We start from the raw sequence: 10,709 nt of genomic DNA, 5'->3' as shown, positions 1-10,709 counted from the left end.
CAGTTTTCCTGTCCTTTGTGCCCGCTTTCTGTGGAGTATTGTGCATTTTATGTGATGTAGAGTCATTGCGGCGGCGGCCTTACAGAGATCGAAGTAAAACAGTATATATATATAGTTATTCCTCTAGCTAGCTCGTGCTACGAAACAAATAAAGAAATCAATCAATATGCTATGCTATGTTGCGTAGAATCAGATTTGCTCCAGATTCAAATAGTCGAGAGCTTTTATGTTGAGAAAAGGCACTACCAATAAATTTAAAAAAAAAAAAATCAAATTAGGTGTATTACGACTAGAAAGCTTGGTAGAACAACTTAAGGCAGGGGTGGGCAACTTCTCCGGTCGGCGGGCCGGATATGGGGAAATGAAGTCCTTGGCGGGCCAGATTACTGGATCAATACCTTAATCGCGTATTTATCTACATATGCAAAGAATAAATCGTGTTTAATGTAAACTCGTAAACTTTAATTTTAAAGCATATAGAGACCGAAAACAGTATTTAATGATGTTAAGGTAATGTACTTCAATAGCTGCTGAAGTCAATGAGACAGCTGCGGTCGGTCAAAGTTGTCAGCAAGTTGCTTGAACTCTGTGAACTCTGGCTGCATGTCGGACGTAGACATCCTCAGTAACGACTGCACGTGAACATCAGTTAGACTGGAACGCAGATTTGTCTTGTTAATGTTCATGGTCGAAAATGTTTGCTCACAAATGTATGTAGACCCGAACAGAACAAGTAGTTTCATGGCCATCTTTCTCAGGTTGGCAAACTTGGACTCATTCAGTGAGGCAGGCATACAATTTGTCAATGCTTTCAGACTGGAATTTCTCTTTCAGGGTAGAGTCACACTGCAGGTCAATCAATTCCAGCTGTAGAGCATCTGGCACCTTTTCAAAGTCAGTTGTACACGGGGATGACAAGATATCAAACTCAACAGCAAGTTTCTGGAAGTCCACAAAACGACGAGTAAATTCATTATCTAGTGTAGATATCATATTGGTGTATTTCTCAGTTGACATCATCTTGGGTACCATAGTCTCGAGTGTTGGAAAGTGTTTTGTGATATTCTGACAAATTCACCATCACTGAACGATTTGCTGTGCTTGGCAATGTTGTATGCGACCACCAAGCTGGCAAGAGTAGCAGCTTCCTGGGCTACTTTGGTTTTTACCAATACATTCTGCTGCTTTACAAGTTTTCTGTCCAGTTCTGTTGCTCTTGTTTGCCGTTCCGCTGCTGATAAAGTCCTGCCTTAGCCTGCCTTAGCCTGCCTTAGCTGCATGGTTCGTGGCATCATGGCGGCTAACGTTGTACTCTGTCATCACGGCAACACTTTCACTGCACAACAAACAAACTGCTTTCTTGCCGACTTCTAAATCTAATTCTAACTGAAAACAAAGAATCAAAAAAACAAAGAAAACAAAAAACCACAAAATAACTAACAGTCACTATTATTCGAGGAATTAAGTAATTAGTAGTGGGAGATTGCGGCAGAATGTGACCGCGGGCCACGTTATCATGTACGACCAGAAACAGTCTGCGGGCCAGTCAAAATCCCGTCACGGGCCGGATCCGGCCCGCGGGCCGTATGTTGCCCACCCCTGACTTAAGGGGACAAGACAACAAGTATAGGTAACAGGACGTTAAATCGTGGCGTAGTGTGGGCTAAGGTACTGGCTTCAACTTTTGATTCCAGTGAGGGAGTTCTACTCGACAGGACTTTACACAAACTGCCCAACAATAAATTCATATTACACTCGAAAGAGTGATATAGACATTTACCATAGATATCATAAAAGAAAAGATCTGAGTTTTTTTCCAGGCGTAACAGGGTTTATTTCCTAATTACGATTACAACCAAACCACACACACAAGTACACTTGCACTTTCATCGCCTTGTAAATTGTATTTTTGCTGTGTATGTAATCATTAATAGTACGATGATGAAAAACGCCTCGTGGCAGTTGAGGGCGGCCACAGAACTATGCATTGACACGAAATGTCTCTGCCAGGACAGGACAGTGTCAGCTTTTGCATGCCCCATAGTGGCGTGAACTGCGTGTCGCGGACAGTATAAGTCAGTGTGTCCACTCCTGTCCATAAGTGTCCTTGTGTGAAGCCTGTCCCAGCGATAAGACCATTGCAGTTTTATTCTGGCGAGGCAGTCGTTGCAGGTGACCCAGTGCACCGAGAACCACTTGACCACGTTGCCAGTCGACCAGCAAATAATGAGGGCCTATATAGGTTCTATGTTCTGGCACCAGAGCAAGAAGACCCATCAGACGCTAGATCAAGGCCGGGTGTGTCGTAGACCCTCACCCTCATCTCACACGACCTTACCGTCAACCAGGCCTGTCATCAAGCCATTTGCCCGTCTTCATCTCTCCACAACACCTACCAAAGGTACCAGTGAACGACCAAGAAGTCACGTAGTTCAACATGACGTGACTCTATTTATCACTTACTCCAATATGATACATGGGTCGGGGTGGGGCACAGCAAAGGGCGACAGCGTGCTACAGGCTGGCCTTTGACGTTTGAACTTCGCAAATCACTAAATTTATCTTTCCTATCTGATAGTGGTGTAAAAATTTGAGTGGTCAAAGGTACTGGGTATGATCCCATTTAACAGCTGCGCAGCTGACCAGATAGAGCAGAAAAGAATGGGCCGGAGAGTGATAGGATGTTTAGTTAGATACGAGTTAAAATTATAGGCTCGGGTCTTGTCAACAGGCCTGACGAGAGGGGGGGACAGGGGGGTCTGGTGTACCCGGGCCCCCGGCCTTGGCCAGTGGATTTTTTTTTTCTTCTTCTCTTTTCTTTTTCTTTTAAGAAAGGTCTAAGGACAGAACACCCAAAGCATTACACATGCAGAAGTTGAGTTGAGTGTAGATATTTGAGATTCGAATTGTAACAATACATTATACTGGAAAATAATTTACGATTACAAGTACAAGGGGCCCGGAGAGGTCTGTCCGGGGCCCGGGTGGCTCTCGGCGGCCCTGCTTACAGTCTAAAATAACAGGCTGACAGTTGGCTCTCCATGAATACTGTACTTCTTGGAAGTAAAAATCTAGTGTAACATCGTCTTCAGTGCCATTTACATGAGCAGTCTCTTTTCTTCTATGCAGCTACTGTAGAATAGTGCACAAAGGAACTAACACCCATGCAAGGTGATAATATAGGGATAATCTATCATCCAGGAATATTACTGTTTACAGGAAGACGAAATAAAGTACAGTATTATTGCAGGGTCAGAAAATGAACACGAAGCTGAAGTGTCTGCTCCATTGGGATTGTCTGGTCTGTTTTCTTATTTTCCACGTGGTGCAAGGTGTGACCTCAGGCAATCTGACTGGTACTGAGTGCACTGTACAGGAGTCGTAAGTATCCAGATGTGTTTTATTGTCAGCATTTCAAACGACGTGGCCTAATGAAGCTCTTGTCAAATTTCGTGATAAATTTGATATTAAAAAAAAAATCAGATTTCTTGCCTCCTTTCATTCTACTCTCTTCTGAAATATTTTTCTTGATATTTTAATACACAGTTTATGTCAAGGTTTACACATACATATCTCACGGCCGTTGCCCTAGCCTAAAGGTTTAGTCGAGTCAAACTGTAATATAATAAAGCAAATGGTATTTTGTGAAATGTGCCTTCGTGGGAAATAACATTTTTTAGATTAGATGTCCCAGTCTGTTGTTTCTGTGTAACGGCTTCTTTAAACTCCACCGAATACCTGGCGCACACAGGCACGTGAGTTGTGTCTAAGTATTTGTGTGTAACTGTTTTTCTAAACTCTCACCAGGTACCTGATGTACAAAACTGTTCTGACTCAGCACGCGCACGAAGTCTGCACTAACACGTGGTGTTGGCATTTTCCTCCGCGATGTAGGAGATGCAGGTGAGCAAAAGAACAACACGTGTGAGTATGATGACGTGTGGCCTGGGTGACGTGTGGGACCTGTAACATAACGCGTGCAACTTGTGACGTGTGGGTCCTGTACCATAACGCATGTGACATGTGACTTGTGACGTGTGGGTCCTGTACCATAACGCATGTGACATGTGACGTGTGGGACCTGTAACATAACGCGTTCCTGTGTAAGAATTGTGGTGTGTGGCATGTAACAGACTTGCGATGTATGAAATGTATGAGACAAGTACTGTGTAAGGTTCAGCCTCATCTTAATTAAACACGTCATCTTCAACATACACCTGTCTGTCATCAATAGAGCAATGGTGTCAGTTTTGAAATGAATCGAGAAGTCTGCTATCCCAGTCTTGCATTTTTCCATCTCTGCTTAGTCCAGTCAAATGGGTTTGGTTTCACTGATCATTGGAAAATAAATCTTCTAAGCCACCATGTTCACTATCTTGATGTGCACTTTCTTTCAGCACTGAAGCAAAATAAAGCAATACAAGTGTAGAAAAAAAAAATTGAAACAAAAGTAACATATTTTATCCTCTCTCTAATTTCTCATGGTCATGCAAGTCTTGTTTTGACCAAAAAATCAATAGAAATAAAATGGATAATAATTTCCCCAGGGAATTCAAATGGAATCGTTGTTAACGAGCATCGCTTGCTGTAGGCCTAGTGTCTTTTCTCAAACGATGGGCAAAAATCGGAAAAAGACTCACAACGGTCTCTCGGCAGCGCTGTACACCGGCAACGGCTGAGGGATTCGGGAGGGTCTGGTGCCTAGGGAGGGCCTGAACGGCTCGCGCCCGTTAGAAATTTGGAGGGGGGCGTGGCACAAGGCAGGGATGGTTAGGGTTGGCGCTATATACATGGGGAGCAGGCGTCCCGAAAGGTTTATGTGCTTGGCTGATAAGTCAATGTGCGAGGCTACCATCTGAGGATTATGACTGAACGCCTCTAAGTCAGAATCCCGCCCGAATATGTAACGATACTTCAGTGCCGCTGCGATACACGCCGCGGTGTCACAGCCGCGGCGGTGGTGAAGCCACAAGGAAGGGGTCATCAGCCGCTCGCGCCGAGCAGTGCGCGCGGGGACCAGGACGATTTTCACCCCATGCGACGTGAGATGCCAAATCATTCGTAGACGACCTAGTTCTCGGTCTGGGTGTCGTACATAGTAGAGCAGCCACCTCACTGCGATCTATTGAGACTGAGCCTTGGACCAGGAGATTTGTCCGCATTCGCAGACGGACGCATCTCCGACGATGGGCTCGAGTCCCCCTCCTCAGTACAAAGGGGGAAAGGTGGTGATGCAGCTACCGGTAAAGCAGCACAACACTTTTCTCTCTTTTACTACTTCGCTTTTTTCTTTTTTTTTTCTTCAAAAAAACCCAGGGGGAGGGCCTGGTGCAAAAACTTTTGAAAATATTCCAGTTCGATGGGAGGGTCTGGTGCAGATAGGAGGGTCTGGTCAGAAAAAAACTTTACTCGTCATTAACTTCGCTTTGGTATTAGAAATTTAGGGGTACCTCGATTCCTTCAAGTATACTAAAATGGAGGGCCTGGTGCTATGGGAGGGTCTGGTGCATACAGGAGGGTCTGGTGCAGAGGAGGGTCTGGTGCGAAGAGGAGGGTCTGGTGCGTGAGGGCCTGGTTTAAAAAAAAAAAAAAGGAAAGTAATAGGGGAAAAATTGAACAAATGTTGTCCATAGCAGCAACGCTTTCTCCTTTCGCCGGTTGATCGCATTCCGAACAACGTTGTGTCTCTGTACACCGACAAAAACCGATCACAACAATACCCAGCCCGATAACCGTACCAAATGAGAATTCACCCATCATCTTGTAAGTTTCAGTTCAATAGGAGGGTCTGGTGCCGGTAGAGTTAGGGTCAGGTGCCCGGAGGGCCTGGTGCCTAGGGAGGGTCAGGTTCCCGGAGGGTCTGGTGCCTAGGGAGGGTCAGGTGCCCGGAGGGCCTGGTGCCTAGCGAGGGTCAGGTGCCCGGAGGGCCTGGTGCCTAGCGAGGGTCAGGTGCCCGGAGGGTCTGGTGCCTAGGGAGGGTCAGGTGCCTGGAAGGTTGACGCCTAAGGAGGGTCAGGTACCCGGGGGCCTGGTGCCTAGGGAGGGTCAGGTGCCGGAGGGCCTGGTGCAATGGGAGGCGTGGCACAAGGCAGGTATGGTTAAGGTCGGCGCTATATACATGGAAGCAGGCATCCTGAAAGGTGCGCGAAAGGGACCGTGGCTATAAAGGTTTCTATATATGAAATGCTCACCCAGTTTTGTATTTTTCATCTGCAAATGAGCGCTCGCTCGGCGTGCGAAGCCCTCGGTCGAAAGCGATCGTTGTCTGCGTCCCGTCATCTGGCGAGCCGGTTTCGAAGCGGACCGAAGAAGATCTGGTACGAGTTGGCTTGGTGGTGATTCGCGGCTTTCGCTGCCGCGTTTCTCACGGCTCAGGCGCGCGCTGGTTGAGCAGAGAGGGGTTCGTCGTGGCTCCTTTCGGCCAGCCGCGTCGGCGCATCGAATAACGCTTGACTGTGTCTCGCGGAGGGTCTGGTGCGGAGGGCCTGGTGCCAAACTTGTAAAATGTACGTTCGAGAGGAGGGTCAGGTGCGGAGGGTCTGGTGCGGAGGGCATGGTGCCAAACTTGTAAAATGTTCGTTCGAGCGTAGGGTCTGGTGCAAAGCGGACGGTCTGGTGCAACACATTGAAAACACACTTCTAGTCATTAGTAACTTCATTTTGGTACTGGAAGCTTAGGGGAACCTCGTTTCCTTTAAGTTTACCGAACAGGAGGGTCTGGTGCGGAGGGTCTGGTGCGGAGGGTCTGGTGCGGAGGGTCTGGTGCAAGGGGAGGCGTGGCACAAGGCAGGGAAGGGCAAAATCGGCGCTATATATATGGGGAGCAGGTGTGCCGAAAGGCGCGAGAAAGTGAACATGGCAATAGAGAAAGGTTACTATTAGCCATGTAGTGCTCATCGGCAAATGAGCGCTCGCTCGGCGTGCGACGCCCTCGGTCGAAAGTGATCGTTGTCTGCGTCCCGTCCTGCTGCGAGCCGGTTTCGAAGCGGACCGAAGAAGGTGTGGTACGGGTTGGCTCGCTGGCGATTCGCGCGGCTTTCGCTGTCGCGTTTCCCACGGCTCAGGCGTGGGCTGGTTGAGCAGAGAGAGGGGTTCGTCGTGCTCCTTTCGGCCAGCCGCGTCGGCGTAACGAATAACGCTTGACTGTGTCTCGAGTGAAAGAGCGCGCCCGTGTCGATCGGGTGAACGTTGAAAATTTGAACCGATGATTCGGTTGCAAGAGCGAAAAGCACCCGCGAACGCAGGACCCGCGCTCCAGCGGCGACTGCTTCGTGGGAGTCGGTTACGTGTACACCCAACAGCATTCTGGTTGATCCTACCAGTAGTCATATGCTTGTTCTCAAAGATTAAGCCATGCCTCGTACGGTGAAACCGCGAATGGCTCATGAAATCAGTCGAGGTTCCTTAGATGATCCATTTCTACTTGGATAACTGTGGCAATTCTAGAGCTAATACATGCAAACCAACTCCGACCCGTCAAAGCCGGGAAAGAGCGCTTTTATTAGTTCAAAATCAGTCGGGGTCTCGGCCCAGTCCCTTTTAATGACTCTGGATAACTTTGTGCCGATCGCATGGCTTCGAGCCGGCGAGGCATCTTTCAAATGTCTGCCTTATGAACTGTCGATGGTACGTGATAGACCTACCATGTTGACAACGGGTAACGGGGAATCAGGGTGTGATTCCGGAGAGGGAGCATAAGAAACGGATACCACATCCAAGGAAGGCACCAGGCGCGCAACTTACCCACTCCCGGCTAGGGGAGGTAGTGACGAAAAATAGCAATACGGAACTCTTTTGAGGCTCCGTAATTGGAATGAGTACACTTTAAACCCTTTAACGAGGATCTATTGGAGGGCAAGTCTGGTGCCAGCAGCCGTGGTAATTTCAGCTCCAATAGCGTATATTAAAGTCGTTGCGCTTAAAAAGCTCGTAGTTGCATCTGAGGCATGGTCGTGCGGTCCGTCTCGCGACGGTCACTGCGCGAAGCCTGAGCGTGCGCGGCTCTTCGCAGGGTAGTCTTCGCAAGACGAACAACTGCGAAAGCATTTGCCAAGCATATTTTCATTAGTCAAGAACGAAAGTCAGAGGATCGAAGACGATTAAATACTGTCATTGTTCTGACCATAAACGATGACAACTAGCGTTGTGCAAGTGTCGCTTCATCGACTCTGAAACCAAACTTTTCGGGTTCCAGGGGAAGTATGGTTGCAAAGCTGAAACTTAAAGGAATTGACGGAATGTCACCACCAGGAGTGGAGCCTGCGGCTTAATTTGATTCAACACGGTAAAACACACCCAGTCCGCACACTGTAAGCATTGACAGATTGATATCTTTTTCTTGATTCGGTGGGTGGTGGCGCATGGCCGTTCTTAGGTGGTGGCGCGATTTGTCTGATTAATTCTGATAACGGGCGAGACTCTAGCCTGTTAAATAGTTCACCGATTCTTCACGCATCGGTGCTAACTTCTTAGAGGGAGAAGTGGCGTTTAGCCACAAGAGATTGAGCAATAACAGGTCTGGCTGCCTTTAGAAGGAATCAAGGTGGATGTGACCATGCTTTGAAAACAGTGCGAACCCCTTGAACGTCCTTCGTGATAGGGATTGGGGGCTTGAAATTCTTCTTATCAACGAGGAATTCCCAGTAATTACATCGGTGCCCTTTCTACACACCGCCTGTCACTACTACCGAGTGAACGGTTTAGTGAGGGGTAGCTGGCCTCCGCGTCGAGAGTCTGAAAAAGTCTATCAAACAATTTTTTTCATTCATTTCGCATTTTGTTGAAACCTTTCAAATATCGTTGCAAAGCAGATGAAAAGAAATGAAACAACTTTAGGCGGTGGGATCACTCGACTCGCACGTCGATGAAGAACGCAGCCAGTTGCGTGAATTAATGTGAATTGCAGAACACTCTAACCCTAACCATTTTCAAAACAAAACAAAAAACAAAAACAAAACAAAAGCAAACAAACCCGGGGGAGGGCCTAGTGCAAAACTTTTTTTTAACAAAAGTTTCAGGTCGATGGGAGGGTCTGGTGCAGAGAAGAGGGTCTGGTGCACAGGGAGGGCCTGGTGCAAAACAAAAAAATTTGATTCATCAGTTTCTTCGCTTTGGCATTAGAAGACTAAAAAAAGTTCCACTTCGATGGGAGGGTCTGGTGCAAAGGGAGGGCCTGGTGCAAAACTTTTTTTTTTAACAAAAGTTCCAGGTCGATGGGAGGGTCTGGTGCAGAGAGGAGGGTCTGGTGCAAAGGGAGGGCCTGGTGCAAAACTTTGAGAAAAAAAATTTGATTCATCACTTCTCTTCGCTTTGGCATTAGAAGCTTAGGGGTACCTCGTTTCCTTCAAGTATACGAAAAGGGAGGGCCTGGTCTGAGTGAGGGCCTGGTGCATATAGGAAGGTCTGGTGGTAAGTGTGAATGTGAGTGTATGCGTTTGTGTATGCGAATGTGATTCGTGACCTATAATTTCACAGTTGTCATGCTCGCACTTGTTTTGTAAGACTTCTGTAACTAAAATATGTGTATGCTCCTTAGCCAAAGGAATAGGAAAAGATTAACATCTTAGAAGTAGTCGTATGATACGCCATTTTTGTCTCGTCTTTCTATTTTTTCGTATGCATGTATCTCGAGTTAAACAACATTTGCTGCTTACAGAACAGAGCTGAGGTCAACGTACAAAGTGGTCACGGAGCTCGCCTATCGCAGGAAGAATGTTTGCTGCGCAGGGTACACTGAAGATGGTGATACATGTATCCGTAAGTCCTCCAACTCTTCTGACCTCGTGATTCTGGGTTGCCCTCTGCATAACTTTGTTTGGATGGTTGATTAGGCGTATCCATCCACATCCGCGCACCTGCATCCTGTCGCTAGTCGACCCCTCACACCTTCCCTCTGTCACGTGGCTGTCACCCGGCCAGCGACCACCCGACCCACATTGCAGCCTCCACCCTCCCTGTGCGCGTGCTATGTTTCATCCCACTAACTGCGATGTCGCACACTACCATACAGTATAGTAATCGAGTTTATTGGCAAATAGCATTTGACAAGGCAGGAACATCAGTGTCAATGAGAGTGACTAGCGTCTCAAATTGACTGACAATAATGAAGTTTGTGAGAAAAGCTCATAAAGTTTTTAGTCAGCAGGTAAAATGACAATATTAGTACTGTATAACTTTGTTCTAGGAACTATTACGATTCAGCTAAAATATGCTAAACATTTCTATTTTTCTGTCATTTTTACAAAACATTCTAATCTCCTTAAATATTAAAAGTATTAACACTTACTAGCTAACTAGTCTTTAAAACAGTTGCTTTGTCCTCTAAAACTGAGAAGGTATTTTAACGGCTAGTGACTGATGGGGGTTGAAGTCGACCGAGTTTATGCTTCGTAAAAAGTTGGATGAATTCAAAATTTCTGCTTTAAAGAGTCTGAAGGCGACAGTTCAGTTCAGATATGTGTTTACGTGTAACAGCATGCGTGTGTGTAGTTATTGTGTGTGTATGTGTGCGCGCGCGCGTGCGGTTTTGCTAAAGGAATAATATAGGAAGGGACTTTCGATAGGTGCTGCGTGTTTGTTATGTAAGTTGATAAAAATGATAACTGATGTGTTCTGCTGTTCGTCGCAGCAAACACTTTTTTAATGAGGTTATTAACGACACTCGATGAAGACTTGTTTAGGCATTTACTTCTTCTGTTCTTCCTCTTTAC

Source organism: Pomacea canaliculata, linkage group LG3 (assembly GCF_003073045.1).
Source record: "Pomacea canaliculata isolate SZHN2017 linkage group LG3, ASM307304v1, whole genome shotgun sequence".
In the NCBI taxonomy this organism is placed as follows: Eukaryota; Metazoa; Mollusca; class Gastropoda; order Architaenioglossa; family Ampullariidae; genus Pomacea; species Pomacea canaliculata.
Note: the sequence above shows the minus strand (reverse complement) of the source record.